Raw genomic sequence first — 16,443 nt, forward strand, 5'->3', positions numbered from 1 at the left:
AAGGGTTATCAAACCCTTATCTCAATGGCCCTCAAAAAACCCAGTTTTACTGAAAATCTTATAGCCATTAGATGGCTTCCATTCTAGATCCTTCTTGATTTTTGGATGAAAGCCAAGTGGCTTTGGTACTAGCATGATCGAATGGAGGAAAACAAAGCAAAGAAAATGAGTGTAAAAAAGCCGGTCATGGAGCTGCAATTCTGGTTGTATTCATGCTCCTGTATCTCTGCCGAAGAAGGAAATGTGCGCGTTTTTTCGTGCACGTGGCTCCTCCCTTTTTTTTTATTTTTTTATTTTATTATTTTTTTCAAAATTATTTTGGGTAAACCCACAAACTTAAAAACAAAAATTAAAAATTTTCAAATGTCAATTATATATATTTTTTTATTTTTCAAATTGAATCTAAGAAGATTAAAACAACTTTTTTTGTGAAAAATTTTTCTTTTTCAGAAATTTAATGTAAAATACCTTAGAAATAAAAACGAAACTAATGAACCTAATTTATAAATACAATTAAAAAACCCTAACAATTTAATCAATAAAATATAATAAAACGAGAATAATAAAGCTAACAAATAAATCTAAAATCGAATTAAATAAGAAATAAAGTTAAAAATCAAATAAATGAAATTTTGGTGTTTACAGCTTGCCCCTCTTTGTCTGAGTTTCGAAGAGACTCGAGACAAAGACGTAGACACCAAATACTTACCTGTACTTATTCTGCCGTGAACTGGAACATGTAAGCATAGAAAGGTCAGTGGGATGGAAACCCGAGCCTGCCGTAACATCGGTCAGTGGGATGAAAACCCGAACCTGAGCTTACCGTAACCTTGGTCACTGGGATGAAAACTCGAGCCTGCCGTAACCAAAACCCGAGCCTGCCGTATTCTTGGTCAGTGGGATGAAAACCCGAGCCTGTCGTATAATTTCGGAAAGATTTGTGCAGAATGCTTTTTTGTTGAATAAATCTCGAAAATAGAGACAAATGATTTCTTTCTAAAAAAAATTGGCCCAGCATGATGTTATTGGATCATTGAACCTACAAAAGAAATAATCACAATGATAGATAAAGCCGCCACTATCCAATCAAACCCTTCTTCAAGAAATGTGTAAATATGAGTATTTGGACGTCCTTTCCGGATGTAGCGAGCAGTCAACTTTGCCCTGCGAACAATATCAAGTTTTCGTAATTTCCAATACTTAAACAAACATGTCATTTGATATCCATATACTTTCAATAAATCATAGGGATTACCATTTGATAAATCCAAAGAGACAAATGTGACCATGAAACACAAGAAAAAATATTCTACTTACACAAAATGATGAAAACTCTAGTAATATGAAAACAACCATCTACTTTTATTGAAAGAGAAATTACTTTAAAGAAATGAACTTGTACATTCAAATTCAAAAGTTTGTGTTTGATAAATCAAACACTTTGGTTCTCTAACAAAATGCCACGTTTGACCCTTCGGATATCATCCCTCCGGAGTTCAATGCTTGGCAACAGAACCACAATGTAAAGAGAAAATCCAATAAACTGAGTCACCAGCCTTTCCAATCCAAAACTCGCTTCTAAAACCCTACCTTAGCGCCATTTCGGGTTTTCACCAAGGCTACCCCATCCCTTTTATTTTCTTTTACTTTTATTTTTGCATTTTTCAATTTTCTTTTTCTTCTTTTCTTCTTTTTTTCTTTTCTTTTCTTTTTCTTTTTCTTTTCTTTTTCTTTTATTTTTTCTCTTTTTCGAAGGTGCCTTTTCGGGTTTTCACCTGATAAACAAATGTTGCCGACAGCCCTTATTAATTCAAAAATGTGTTTTAAGGAATGATGGCATCAGTACGACAATCCTTCCCTTGCAAAATCGGCGAAGGTGTATTGACATCATTTGCCATTTGATTAGAAAATTTCCCACAAGAGGTGATACAAAAAACAGAAGTCAGGACTTTTGGTTTTTATAATGGGGTCTGGTGGGGTGCTAAGGAAAAGTTAAGGCTTGAAAACAGATTTTATAAGATAAGTGTTTAAATTACCTGAGATCGTATCTTCATATTGACCCTGTTTAGAATTAAACTAAAATTGCCCCAGTTTATTCTCAATGAAGGTTCCTTTCTTTAATTTTCCTTTCCTTTTGTGTTTTGTTTTCTATCACCTTTACTTTGTGGAGCTTTTCTTTTCTTTTTCCTCTTTTCCTTTTCCTTTTCAACTCAAATTTGCCCCAGTGTGGGGTTTGCGATTCTCAGGGGTCGCCAAACTAAATAATTTATTCTGAAAGCTCAAAAGGGATAACTAGGGATAGAACGTTTAACTGGTAAGGAAAGAAGGCCTGACTTTTATTCCATTATTCGTATTAACTCTAAAAGGAAACTTCCATTTATCAGATGAAGAATTTCTTACACATATCCGAATTGATTGGTTGAGGGAAAACTTGTCTATCCATTTCTGCGAGAATAAGTGCTCCACCGGGCAAAACTTTCTGGACAATAAAAGGGCCTTGCCAATTTGGTGCAAACTTCTCCTTAGCCTCCCTTGTACTGGCAAAATATGTTTCAACACTTTATCTCCTTCTGTGAATAGCCGTGGTCTGACCTTCTTGTTGTAAGTCCGAGCCATTCTCTTTTGATAGCACTGACCATGACAAATGGCATTTAACCTCTTCTCGTCGATTAAAGACAACTACTCATGACATTGTTTAATCCAATCAGCCTCATCCAGTTTGGCCTCTATTAGGATGCGCAAAGAAGGAATTTCGACCTCGGCTGGCAAAACCGCTTCCATTCCGTACATGAGGTTATAAGGCGTTGCCCCAGTAGAAGTCCGAATAGCAGTTCTGTGAGGACCCGAATTTTTACTCACTTTTAATTCTATTTTATTGGCTTATTTAATTATTTATTCACCCGTTTTCTCTGAATAATTTATTTCAACCATTTTAAATCCATTTACATGGAACAATGCCTTACTTATATTTTTAAAACGTCCCGTTAGCAAATTTAATTTTTCAGAGGCTCGTTTAGAAAGAAATAACGAATACACGTTTTTCGAGACAATATTCGATCTGAGAGTTCAATGATCTTGGAGATTTGAGGACTCACATTTTATTTCTTAAAATAGTTATTTTTAGAATTATTTACCCTAGTATTAATGAGTTATATTATCGTTACAAGAATTTCTTTTGAGTTTCGCTTTATATCGCGCGAATCGGAAGTTCGCGTATTTCGCGTTAAAATGGTTAAGTGGAGATTTAAGAAACTAATACTAGACCATTAAGAGTGAATAATTATAGTGTTGAAGGAATTACATTTGAGATTTAGTGCACAAGTGTATCAAACCCGAGAGAAAATGGTGGTACGAAACCCGCGCGCGACCACTAGTGAGAGTTGACTTTTTTGCACACAACTTAAAGTAGCTCTCCTTCATTCTTTCTCCCCAAGTTTCACTACACAACCACTCCCTCACCATCTCTCATTTTCGGCCAGCCAAGGGCAAGAGGGAAAAAGAAAATTTCATTCTTTGGCTCCAAGTTTGCTAGCTAATTATTATTCAAGCTTTCCTCGCAAGCTAAAGACACCAAAAACCCTTCTCTTTCTCTCTCTTGTGGCCGGCCAAAACAGCAAGGAAAAGAAGAGAAGAAGCTCCATTCATCTTGCACCATTCTTGTTCCAAAACCTTCACAAATCACCACCCAATTCCTAAACTACTTGGAGAGCAACTTAAGCTTGGAGGAAGACACCTTCTTGCTGGTTTTCTTGGGAGATTTTTGGTCAAAAATTTCTGGTTTCTTCAAAAACTAAGGAGGTAACCATTAACTCTTGCTTTCTTGTTCCATCCCTTGGCCTTGAAGCTTGTAGCTTCCTTATTGTTGTGGTTGGTTGGTTTTGGTTGGTTGAAGTGGGCTCTATGAACTCCCACCTTAGTTATGTGAGGGCTGCCTTGAGGATTAAATGCTTGATTAAAGTTGTTTTATGTTAAGTGAGTTGATTATGGTTAGAAAAGTGAAAGGAAAATCAAAGGAAGTGAGGAACTAGAGCTGGCCGAATCTGTCCAGTGCTTTTCATACCTGCCTTTCTAATTTTTGTGGGTTGTTTTGCCATGAAATTGGTTGATATATGTTGTATATGGTGTGTAAAAAGTTTCTACCAAAAATCATTTGAATTGGTTGAGCAAAACTTGAATTTTGGAAACTTGAAGAAATCTGGAAAACGTGTTCGGGGCAGCTGAACAGTGCCCCTTTGATCGAACATAACTCTTTGTATAAAATTCAAAATATAGTGCCCCGTTTGCAGAATTTGAAACTAGACATTTGTATCTTTCCAACGGTATAAAATTCACTTTCTAGTTCGAAATGAGAAAGCAGTAGTGATTCGGCAAAGTTGCTGTCCTGTTCTGATGGTCCATCCGAGAGAAAGGTAGAAGCTGCATTATGTGGCTCTATTTTCTCTCACTTTTGAATTTATTTTGAAAATGATTTGTTCTGATGAATTGTAGACTTATGATTCTAGTTTCCAACCCCACCAACCATTCTTAATTCCAAGTTGTATTGAGTGAAATATGGTTCAATTTTGAAACTGCGGCAAAGCTGGAAAACTCTTCTTTTTGCTGGCCGACTGGTTTAGTTGTTTGTGAAATGTTTTATTTCAAAATTTTGATGTCAACCAACTATCAATTGCTTATGAAATGTTTCTTGGACCTTGGTTTCAAAAATAAACGAAAATGGGACTGATTTCATGGTGCAAAGTGTTTGAAAATGAAAAGAAAGCAAGAAGACAGATTTGCTTTAAGAATTTCCAAAACTTTGGTAGTTTTGTTAACTACCTTTCCGTACGAATTTTTAAGTGAAATTTGATAGAGGAGTAGTCCTCATATGGAAGTTGAATTGTACCAAATTTAGTGTTATTCTAAGACCATTTTGATACTCAAATGATGTCCCAAAGTTTGCTTTTCAAACCAGGAAAATCCCTGATTTGTGTTCAAATTCCAGCCGACTTTGAACGGCTATATCTTGATACTCAAAACTCCAAATTTAGTCTCATTTGGCATGTTTGAAACTTTGTTAGGGAATCGTATTGTGTTACAAATGTCAGAGGCTAGTTCACTTTCTGTGAATTTTTCCGAATTTCCAAAGTTTGCCGAAAAACATGACCAAAACTGCTTTGCTTGTTCAAATCAGCCAATTTGATCTGAAATTTGAATGTCTTCCATTTAGAATCTTGGAAAAGTGTCTTCTAGGAACTTTTATTACTTTGAACCAAGATTCCAACGGTATAAATTTTTCCAATTTTGGACCTCCTAAGTGCAAGTTCTGATTTTTCAAAATTTGACGCGCAAAACTAAAATTTTCCGACTCGATGGGAAATGAGTTTTTGGAAAATTTTCCCTATCCTTTGATATTGATTGACCATTTTAAACTTGATTTCATGGAGGAAATCAGTTTTTCTTGTGTTATTAAACACCACTTTTGAGTCTCGATTTTCGAGTAATTAAGGCTCTCTTTCATGACATTTTCTTAGTATTGTACAAGGGGTTTGTAAGGGGTTTGTAAGTAATAGTATGTGATAGTAGCAAGGGGTTTGTAAGTAATAGTATGTGATAGTCAATTATTTTTTGCTCAGGCGCTCAAGGGGACCTTCAAGAGGATCTCGAAGTGGACGCCTAAAAGCTTGTTTGAGCATTTACTCCCTTATTTTCATTGGTGAGTGTCAAGTGCATGAATTTGTTGCTAAGTGCTTAACTTGCTTCTTATCCGTTATGTGTGTGAGGACTCACAAATTTACTTATTTTAAATCTCTATTTCTAGCTTATTTAAATATTTAAATGCCCGTTTGCTCCGAATATTTTATTCCAACCTTTTTAGACCCAATTACATAGAACTATGGCTTACATGTATTTTTAAAATGACTTGTTACAAAATTTAATTTTTGAAGGCTCGTTTAGTGAGAATAGTGAATGCGCGCTTGGAGATAATAATCGATTCGAGGATACAATGAGCTTGAAAATTGAAGACTTACACATTTGTCTTAAAATAGACATTTTTATGTTTAACTACTCAAGTATTAGTTAGTTATACTATCGTTATAAGAATTCTTTAGAAATTTCGCGCTATCGCGCACAAATCGGAAGTGCGCGTTTTCGCGCGCGCAATTATTTGAGGGATATTAGACCTTTATTTTTAGACTATTAAGAGTGAATAATAATAGTATGAATGCAAGTGCATTAAAGGTTTAGTGCACAAGTGAAACAAAACCGAGAGGAAACGAGCACGAAACGCGCGCGCGCGCACATTAGTCTTAGTTGACCTTTTGAGTAATTTTGGGCCACAAATTCTCAAACTTGCTTTAGAAGCTAACTACATCAGATTTCACTCCCTCTCACACCCTTAAGCAGCCGAACAACAAAGAGGAAGAAGACCCAAAAATTTCTTCATCTCATCTCACTCAAACTTACACCAAATCAAATCAAAATTTTACTACAACTTGCAAATCACTTGGTGATCATCTTAGCTAGGAGAAGAGCTTCCTTTCCATGGTTTTCTTGAGCTTCAAAGGACTGAAAATTTCTGGATTTGTCATCTAAGGAGGTAACAAACGATCAAACCCTTGAATCTTAGTTTATGTAAGTTATATTGCACTTAGAAACTTGTAGCTTCATGTGGGTAGCTTTGGATTGTTGGAAATCTTGTGAGTGGGCTCTATGAAATCCCACAATGGACTTGATGATCTGATTTGATGAGATTGGATGTTAATTGTGTTGATTAAGTGTTAATCTAGTAGAAATAAGTGGTAAAAGTGAAAAGGAAATCAAAGGAAGTGTTGCATGTTGAAGGGCCGAATCTGCCCTGTCTTGGCCGAGCTCCTTGGTGCGATTTTTTTGTGGTTAAATTGACTTGATTTTGATGTAGATATGTTTTATAGGTTGTGTGGAAAGTTTCCACCAAGAATCACTTGATTTGGTTGGGTAAATGTTTAAATTTCGAAATGGTTTCATGGCTGGAAAACTGTCCAGAGTTGCTCTGGCAGCGATTTTGAATCGACCATAACTCTTTGCTCCGACGTCAAAATTGAGTACCGTTTGTGGCATTAGAAACTAGATATTTCCAGTTTTCCAACGGTATAAAATGCATCCCATGATTTCACTTGAGTGAACCGTACCAGCCTTTTAAAGTCACCTGCCCTGTTTCTCGGCTGTGTTAGAAAGCCTGTTATGTGCTATAACTTGTTGCTTGAATTTGAGCTAGTTATGGACAGAATTTCAAAATGATTTCTCTGAGAAATTGTAGCCCTATAAATGTAGTTTCTAACGCCACCAACCACACCCAATTCCAAGTTGAATTGAGTGAGTTTTGGCCAAATTTCAGAACTGTGTTAGTGATTGAAAACCCTAATTTTGGGCTAGCCAATGGCTCATTTTGAATTGGGACTTGTTATTTTGAAACCCTTGGTGTTAATCACCTATCAAACACATTTTGGATGTTTCTTAAACTTTTTCTTCACAAATGAACCATGTTTGAGATGTGGTCGTTGGCCAAATGTTTGAGAAAAGGAAAATTGAATACAAGGCTGATTTGCCTTAGAAATTCTTGAAACTTTAGTGGCTTTGTTAACTGACTTTCCGTATGACTTTTTATACGAAATTTGACAGAGCTATAGCCCTTATATGGTAGTGTAATACTGCCAAATTTGGTACCATTCCGAGTCAATTTCGATGCCCAACTAAAGCCTCAAATTTCATGCTTCAAATCTGGAAAATCCCTGTTCAATGAGGAAATTTCAGTAACTTTGAGCCGCTATATTTTGGTACTCAAAACTCCGATTCTTGTTCTGCTTGTTGGGTTTTAAACTTTGATTGCAACTCTAATTGAGTTTCAAATTTGGGAGGCTAGTTCACATTGTGTGAATTTTACCGAATTTTCAAAGTTGGCCAAAAACTAACCCCAAAACTGTCTTGATAGCCAAAACAGCAACTTGAAGCCAAAATTCGAATGTCTTCTATTTGGAATCATGGAAAAGTGTCTACTAGTAACTTTTAGTACTTTGGAAGTAGTTTTCAACGGTACCAAGTTTTCTAATTTTGGACTTACAGGGAGTGAGATACGATTTTTCAAAGATTACGTGTCAAATCTGAAATTTCCGAACTTAAAAGGAAATTGAGTTTTCGAACTCTCTATTTTTCCTTCGATACCACTTGACCGTTTTACATTTGATTTCAAAGATGAAAACTAGATTTCTCTTGTGTTTCTAAAACCCCACTATTTGAGTCTCGATTTACGAGTAATTAAGGCTCATTTTTGCGATATCTTCTTAAATTGTACACTTGTACAATCTTCTTCGATCATTAGGGGTTTTAAGCGATAGTGTGTAATAGTTTATTATTAATTGCTCAGGCATTCAAGAGGACCTTTAAGAGGATCCCACGGTGGACGCCTGAACCCTCGAGTGGACATTGCTCACTTGTTTCTTTTGTGATTGGTGAGTGTCAAGTGTGTGAAATACGTGATACATGTTAAATGCTATTGATATCGAATATTTTGGAAATGTTGAGTCGAGTGTGTACTTTATCGCGCTCGTTCTCATTTAAGTGAAGTGTACTTGAATTACTTGACATGAAATGCTTGAATTGCTTGAAGTGACTTGTTAAATGAATTAATTGAAGTGTTTAAGTGATTATTTATGCTATGGTTTCATAAATGTTAAGTGGGAGACGCCCAACTCTCACTTGCCAACCTTGGACTCGAGTCGGCATGAACTTGGTCGGGCTCCTTGGTGAACCATGAGAAAACGTAAGCTCGACCTAGTGAGGGGTCTTGCTTGGCATACTCGAGCAGTATCGCCTCAAACAAATGACAGGCGGGCCCGGTACAGGGGTATGTAATGGTGAACGGGGACATGATAAGTGAGATTCTACGGATTATAACCTACCCGATTGACGGAGTGTCAACTCGGGGAGGTTCTTGATCATGCAAGTGGAGAGCTCTTGTATCCTTGAATTGTTCCTGTTTACCTTTTCTTGCTCGAATTGTCATTTACTCGAATATTATTGCTTTACTCGTTAATTGGGATTGTTACTTGGACAACGTACTTGCATGTGTGTTCTTGGCCTCACGAGCAATCGTTCACCCCGTAGATTTGTTTTCCTTAACAGGAATGGATGGAGTGAAACTTGGTGGAACCCTTTGGATGTACTTTTGTATTAGGGTTTCAAATGTAATTGACTAGACTTTTGGCTGTTGTATATTTTGGGAATTGATGTGGATTTTGGGGATCCTGATGTAAGGATTGGGTAACTTATGTATCGTGAACTTGTGGTGTAAGAAAGGATAATATTTATAGAAGTTTTTCGCACTTCTTTACTTTGTCTTGTCGTTTTAGAAACTATTGTATTAAGCTTGAAAGGGGAATTATACCGAGTCCTGGCGAGAATTGGGCAGGCGTCCCGCGGATACCCTTTAGTTCACCTTAGGGAGAAGTGTGGGCATCGCAATGTGAATTTGGAATTTTAGAGACGAGTGTGTACTTTACCGCATTCGTTCTCTTTCAAATGAAATTATATTCGAATTTTGTTATGTGAATCCATATTCGACTTGTACGAAGTAATGTGGATGTGATTCGTGTTTGTGATTCGTATTTGGAATCGTCGATTTGAGCGCTGCTCATCGACTTATATTCGTATTCATATTCGGGGGACACCCAAACTCATTGGCTAACTCTGCGAATCGAGCCAGCATGGGCTTGGTCGAGGAGCTTAGCAAATCATGAGATATTCGTAAAGCTTGATCTATTGAAGAGATCTTGCTTGGCATACTCGCGTAGTATTACCCTGATATACTCGAAATATCAAAACTTTGATGAGCAGGCCCGGTAAGGGGGTGTAAAGGTGACGGGATTCGAAGAAAGTGGTGTATTTATAGTATTTGATACTTATGTGGTTGACGGAGTGTCAATATGGAATTTGATCAAAACCTTGACTCGACTACGTGGAATTTAGCACCTGAGAGCTACAGTATCCTTGAATTGTTTCTGTTTACTTTTCCTACTTGAAATGCTAAATACTCGAACTTTACAGTTTTTACTTATTGTGTAAATGTGGTTGCTATTTGGACTACGTGCTTGCATGTGTGTTTCTCGGCCTCATGAGCATTCGCTCACCCCGTTAGATTTGTTTTCCTTAACAAGACCGGATGGGAAGATTTTTGAAAAAAAGCCGACTAGATTGCTCTTTTGATTAGTACTTTGGTTGTAATTGTTTGGTCGACTTATAATGGTTGTATTTTGGGACTTGATGCACTTTTGATTGGGATTTTGAATGTATTTGTCTAGACAACTTTTGGAGGTTGTATATTTTGGGAATGAGATGTACTTTTGGTATCTCGTGATGTAAGACTTGAATGTTTATTAAGGAAGCAAACTTTCTTTAAATTTTTAACTTTTAGTATCAATAGTTACCCTTAAGTTTGAATTGAATTTGTACCGGTCCTGGCAAGAGCTAGGCAGGCGTCCCACTGATACTTTTGGTTCGCCTTGGGGAGAAGTGGGGGCGTCTCAGTTGGTATCAGAGCTTAGGTTTCAGATCTTTGTAGTGTATCCTAGGGTTAAAAGTTTAGGATGCCAGACTGTGGGATTTGATTATGTATTAGGTGCAATGTGACCTTGGTGCTTATGTTTTAACGAGTAATATTGAAGTGTCTGTGTTTAATTAGAGTGATGTTGAATACATGTATTATTTCTTAAGTTAAATCCTTATACATCTATGAGTTAATGTCTTGTGGACTCTACTCTAAAGGTGATTCCATCTCTTTAAGTTGTTTTGAGTTGAGGACTTAAAGCAGCTTTGATTTCAAAAGTTTCTTGATATTGTAGCACCATTTTTGCTCACAAAATACTATAAGATTTTAATCTTTAAGTTATGTTGGAGGTGAGTCGAGATTATGAAATTTAAATGACCATCCGATGAGTTTAAGGGTTGGAAACCTTGCTTCCTCCACTATTTTGCTTGCCGAAATTCCGGCAGAAAGGTTGAACCATTTAAACAATTTTGGACTCCACTTTGAGCTTGAAAATGAGATATCTTTTGCATTCCTTTTGGTTTGATTTATTACTTTAGCCTGTCTAGGAACTTTCACCTTGAATTTATTGAGGAAAACTTGTATCCATTGGAAGTTTTAGGTTAAGAAGTTAGAAAGTGGCTTAGGCTATTGGATGGAAGTTGGAATTTATAATTATTCGAATGATATGGCTTGATATCATGAATTCTTCTAGTTCTATTCTTAACTAGGCTTATGGTTTTCCTTTTTTTGATCCTGCCGAGGATAGTAGGGGTGGTGCACGCCGTGAGGCCTTTTTCATTTTGCCTGCATGTACTCCTAAATTTTATAGCACTTAGTTGCCTATATCCTGTATTTGACATATTTGCCTTGTTTTGTAATCTCCTGACTCGTACTATGACTTTTGGTATATGTAAAGAATCATGTTTTAATTCTAAATGTTTTGCAACTTGTATATGCATTAAGTTCTTTTATGCCTAATTATTTCTTTTCTTACGCCTATAGACTAATATTAAGTATGGTTCGGTGAGGACGAGGAAAGGGTCGTGAGTGTGGGTTTAGGCAACCCCGCACTCCTAAGAAAGATGAGGGATCACGAAAGGAAGGATTGATTGATGGTCTTATGTAACTCAATGGGATCCTAGTGCTGGATATGAGTTGAAAATAAACGAGAAGATTAGACTTACCAGTGTTATAATAGATTGACCTAGTTGGGTATTTAGTGAGGTTCTCCCCTGTGACATTTTAATAATTGTTCTACACGTATCTTGTGATTGATCCTGTGGACATGTTCCAACTTTTTATGAACGTTTGAACTCCCAAAAGTATTGCGTTGGTTATTCGTGAGGTGACTTGTGTGACGCCCCCACTTCTCCCAAGGGCGAACCCTAGGGTATCGGCGGGACGCCTGCCTAGTTCGCGCCAGGACTCAAAATTTCAAAACAATAAAACTAGATAAACCCACAAGCGTACTATTCACAATATATCTAATGCCAAAAGAGTTCTATTTACATCTTCAAAAGTATCGAGTCAAACCACTCTAATACATTATAATAACAACCAGCAGAAGGTAGACCCTAAGGAGGGTCCTTATACAAACCACCAAAACAAAAACAAACATCCTAACTGTCCGACTATTACAATCAAACCTAACTATACTAGTGAATGTGCCAAGAAGTTCCCCGCGTCGTCCCCTGCTAAGGAAAACAAAGGAAACGGGGTAAGCTAGAAGCTTAGTAAGTAAACAGGGATAAGAGCGTAAAATTTCACATTTAAAGAAACAGCTATTCCACAAAATTTCAAGTCAAGCACAAAAGTAACAATACAAAGGAAGGATACAGGTTGGCTCCAAAGCCAAGTCATTTGCCATGCGTGATCACCTGTCGACACTCCGTCGACCATAAATAAGGTCCGTAGAACTCCACTTGTACACCCACCGAACACCTTATCACTCTCACTGGCCAGTCACCTCACAAACTTGCCCGGGCGAACGAAATCACAAACTTGAGCTTGAGTCACAAGCTCGGGTCACAAACTTGGTTCACAACTGGAACCTACGAACTTGGTGACCTCAGACTAGGTTGGACTGGCTCCGACCAAGCCCCGCCCGGCTCGAATAGTCCATCCAGTTCTTGAGATCGGGCCCACAACTTCAACATATTTCACGAACTCACGAAAGTCACCCCGAGCTCCACGCTCAAGGGGTTCAGCACCAAAATAATTCATATATACACATCTCATGGAGAAACATAGGTACAAACTAGGGTTTAGGTCGAGTGTGATAAAGTACACCCTCGCCTAAGTCCCCCTTTTCACATCAAAACACATAAGCAGTTTATACACATACCCGGCCTGAATACTTACTCAAAATACAAAAGTAGTACAAGAGCAAAATCACTTCGCACGTGTTCGCTAGTAGTGGGCCCCACCGGCTCCGCCTAGCTCACCACTGTCTGAAATAGAAGCTTGTATCACATATTATCACAAACGGCCACTAACATGCCCAAAACAAGTAAAACGGAAAAATCGGCACATGCAAGTGCGGAAACGGCAAAATGGGCGCACGCGCACGCGCGGAACAGCAAACGGAAATGGCCAAATCTGCCATCTCAAACCGTTTTGATCAAAAGTTAGGCTAGGAATGTCGGATCAAGGTGAACGAGACGCCGTTTCGAAGATATGAGGAAGGGATACAATTCTCCTGAAGACACCTTAATCTAGATCTGAATGGAAACAGGTCGAAATTATGGAAAATAGTACCAGAAATTTACGTGTTCGGGTGACAAACAGGGTTTGTTTGCTGGACCATAACTCACTGCTCACAAATCCAAATCATGAAATTCCAAAGGAGTTGGAAAGCTAGGACATAAGGCTATAACTTTTATGTTTGGACCAAAAGCTGAATCAATACAGAACATAGAGGAAAATGGGTCCAAACATTCCTGTCAGAATTGTCCAATTTCGAAGGCAGTTCTGACAACTGATCTTGTTTTGGTCATAACTGGAGCTACGGAACTCAGATTTGGATGAAATTTATACCACTTCGTAGCTAACATAAAGGGATACAATGTGGAAGAAGGCCACTCAGTTCAGGTTGTAGTGTAACTAGGTCAAAATGTCAATGTACCAAACCAGAACCGTAAAAACAGGTTACCAAACCGCATTCTAGTTAACCAACCGTAATTCAGGCTACCTAAGTCCAAATCAAGTGATTCAAAATCCATCCGAAAGCTAAGACACCAGGATACATTTATTAAGAAGACTTCAACAACCAAATCAGCAGTATTCCCAACCAAATTAACCAATTACAGAAGCAATTATCAAGTTCGGATAGAAACAGGGCAGCAGGGGTATTTCAATCTTTTCACTGATTACGTTGCTCCGATTGAGCTGAAATTTTGTATACATCTCTAAAATATCATTCCCTACAACTTTCATGTTTTAACCCAAGGCTAATTCGGCCTCTAACTATGATGAACAGTGCCATACAGAAAGGGGTTAATCGAAACCCTAATTCCGAAATTTTCCGTTCAATGCGGAAATTTTCCGCAAATAGCCGCTATCTTAACACTGAGGCTTCATTCTAAACCATTTCCAACCATCATACATGGCCACATAATATTAATCATATGAAAACAGAAAAATCCCACATAAATAGAAAAATTCACCAATCTTAACTAAAATCAAGAAATAATCCACCAAATCACACTTATAACCACCACAAGTCTTTAATTAAACATCATTAGATAGAAAAGAGGGTTCCATAGTCACTCACCTTATCAACACAAGAAAAGGAGCAACTTTGCACTTTAATCTCCCCAACCACTTCACTAATCACCTCACAATCACTAAGAGAGAGGTTTTTATGGAGAGTTTTCAAGTTTAATCGGTTAGTTTGTTGAATTGGGCAAGATTGGAGCAAGGAATTTGGAGAGGTTTTTCTACTTTTGCTTGGAGAGAGAGTCGCCCACAAAGCTTGGGAAATGAAGTGATTTTAATCCAATTTTTGTTTTGGTTTATTTAGTCAAATGGTAAAAGGATGAATAGTGGTCAAGAATCAAGACTTAATCTCTAAGTGACACTTGTCACTATAATTAATACATGGTTATCCTTTTGTCTCTCTCCACTCTCATCCATATAACCTCTAATTATCTCTTAGCACCTGGTAAAATAAACCCGGTATCCAAAACTTAACCTAACTGGCCGAATTTTACCGAACTTTCCGCACTAATGGGTCCCACGTCCGATATATGTTCTTACTTTCTCAAAACCTAACTGATACTAGAAAAATCATCTAAAAACTATCTTTACTCGATCAAATTATCTGGGGAATTTTCTAATAAAGAAAATGTCGAAAAGACGGGCGATCAATAAAATAAACCCTAGGAACTTAGAAAATTGGCGGGTTCTCGCACTCATTCTTTCGGGGCGTCACAACTTGAACTCATTTTCTATTTGTTTTAATTGAATAAAAGCATTTTCAATTTTTGCTTGACTATCACTATATATATACCCACTCACCTGTTGCCCCTTTTCCCACAAATACCTATATATATATGTATACACATTTTGAACCCGCATGAGAATTGAAATTACGCAGAGCTTAAGTTTGGATCTTTTCTAAGGACTAAGAATGAATATTTGTTGTGAATTGGAGAGTAAAAATGACCGAACTTCATGTACCCTTAGAGTTAGCTCTTGGGTTAGATGTGAAAGGTGGTAAAAATGTTGGGTCAAAGTTATGCATATATGAACCTACATGTTTGCTTATCTTTCTTAAAGGCAATTTCTAAAATATACGTTTTACTTAAACGTAACTCTTAACTCGAAACTTCGAGGGAAATTTTGAAACATCCTCCATGTATATGTTATTTTATTATACATGTGTTTTAATATCCACGCATTGAGTTGCCTGATTAATCTTCTTAAACGTATTTGAGGAATTTGAAATATGTATTGATGGTTATGGCAAAAACATTATTTGAAGTTTTTTATTAAGAAAATTTAGTTTTGAGCCATGAAAAAAAAGTTTGTATCATTAACTCTAATTTTGAAATTTTGAATCGCATTCTGCCACATACATACCCAAAATACATTAAAACCCTTGATTATATCTCGCATGTTATGATTGACTTGATTTGGACAAATTGAGTCCGAAAATTTTGGTAAGCTTAGTTTTTTATTGAAAATATATCCTTCCATTCAAGTTCTGAACTACAAGACTTAATCATTTAACTAGAGTTTGAATTAACCCTAGAACCAACTATTCTTGTGTAAACTCTAGTTTCGTGAATGGTATAAATAAAGTGTGATCGCTTGCCCTATGACTTGGAGGTTGTTGGACTCCTACGGGGGATCAGTATTAGAAAGTGTGAATTTTGGCAGATTTAGTGGACCTAGCAAATAAGGGGTATGATATTATCCTAGGTGTGAATTTCGAGAGCGAAATTCTTTTAAGGAGGGGAGGATATGAGGACCCAAATTTTTACTTACTTTTAATTCTATTTTATTGGCTTATTTAATTATTTATTTACCCGTTTTTTTTTGAATAATTTACGTCAACCATTTTAAATCTATTTACATGGAACAATGCTTTACTTATATTTTTAAAATGTCCTGTTAGCAAATTTAATTTTTCGGAGGCTCGTTTAGAAAGAAATAGCGAATACAAGTTTTTCGAGACAATATTCGATCCGAGAGTGCAATGATCTTGGAGATTTGAGGACTCACATTTTATTTCTTAAAATAGTTATTTTTAGGATTATTTACCCTAGTATTAGTGAGTTATATTATCGTTAAAAGAATTTCTTTTGAGTTTCGCTTTATCGCGCGCGAATCGGAAGTTCGCGTATTTCGCGTCAAAACGGTTAAGTGGAGATTTAAGAAACTAATACTAGACTACTAAG

The sequence above is a fragment of the Coffea arabica genome, chromosome 2e, assembly GCF_036785885.1.
Source record: "Coffea arabica cultivar ET-39 chromosome 2e, Coffea Arabica ET-39 HiFi, whole genome shotgun sequence".
Classification (NCBI taxonomy): domain Eukaryota; kingdom Viridiplantae; phylum Streptophyta; class Magnoliopsida; order Gentianales; family Rubiaceae; genus Coffea; species Coffea arabica.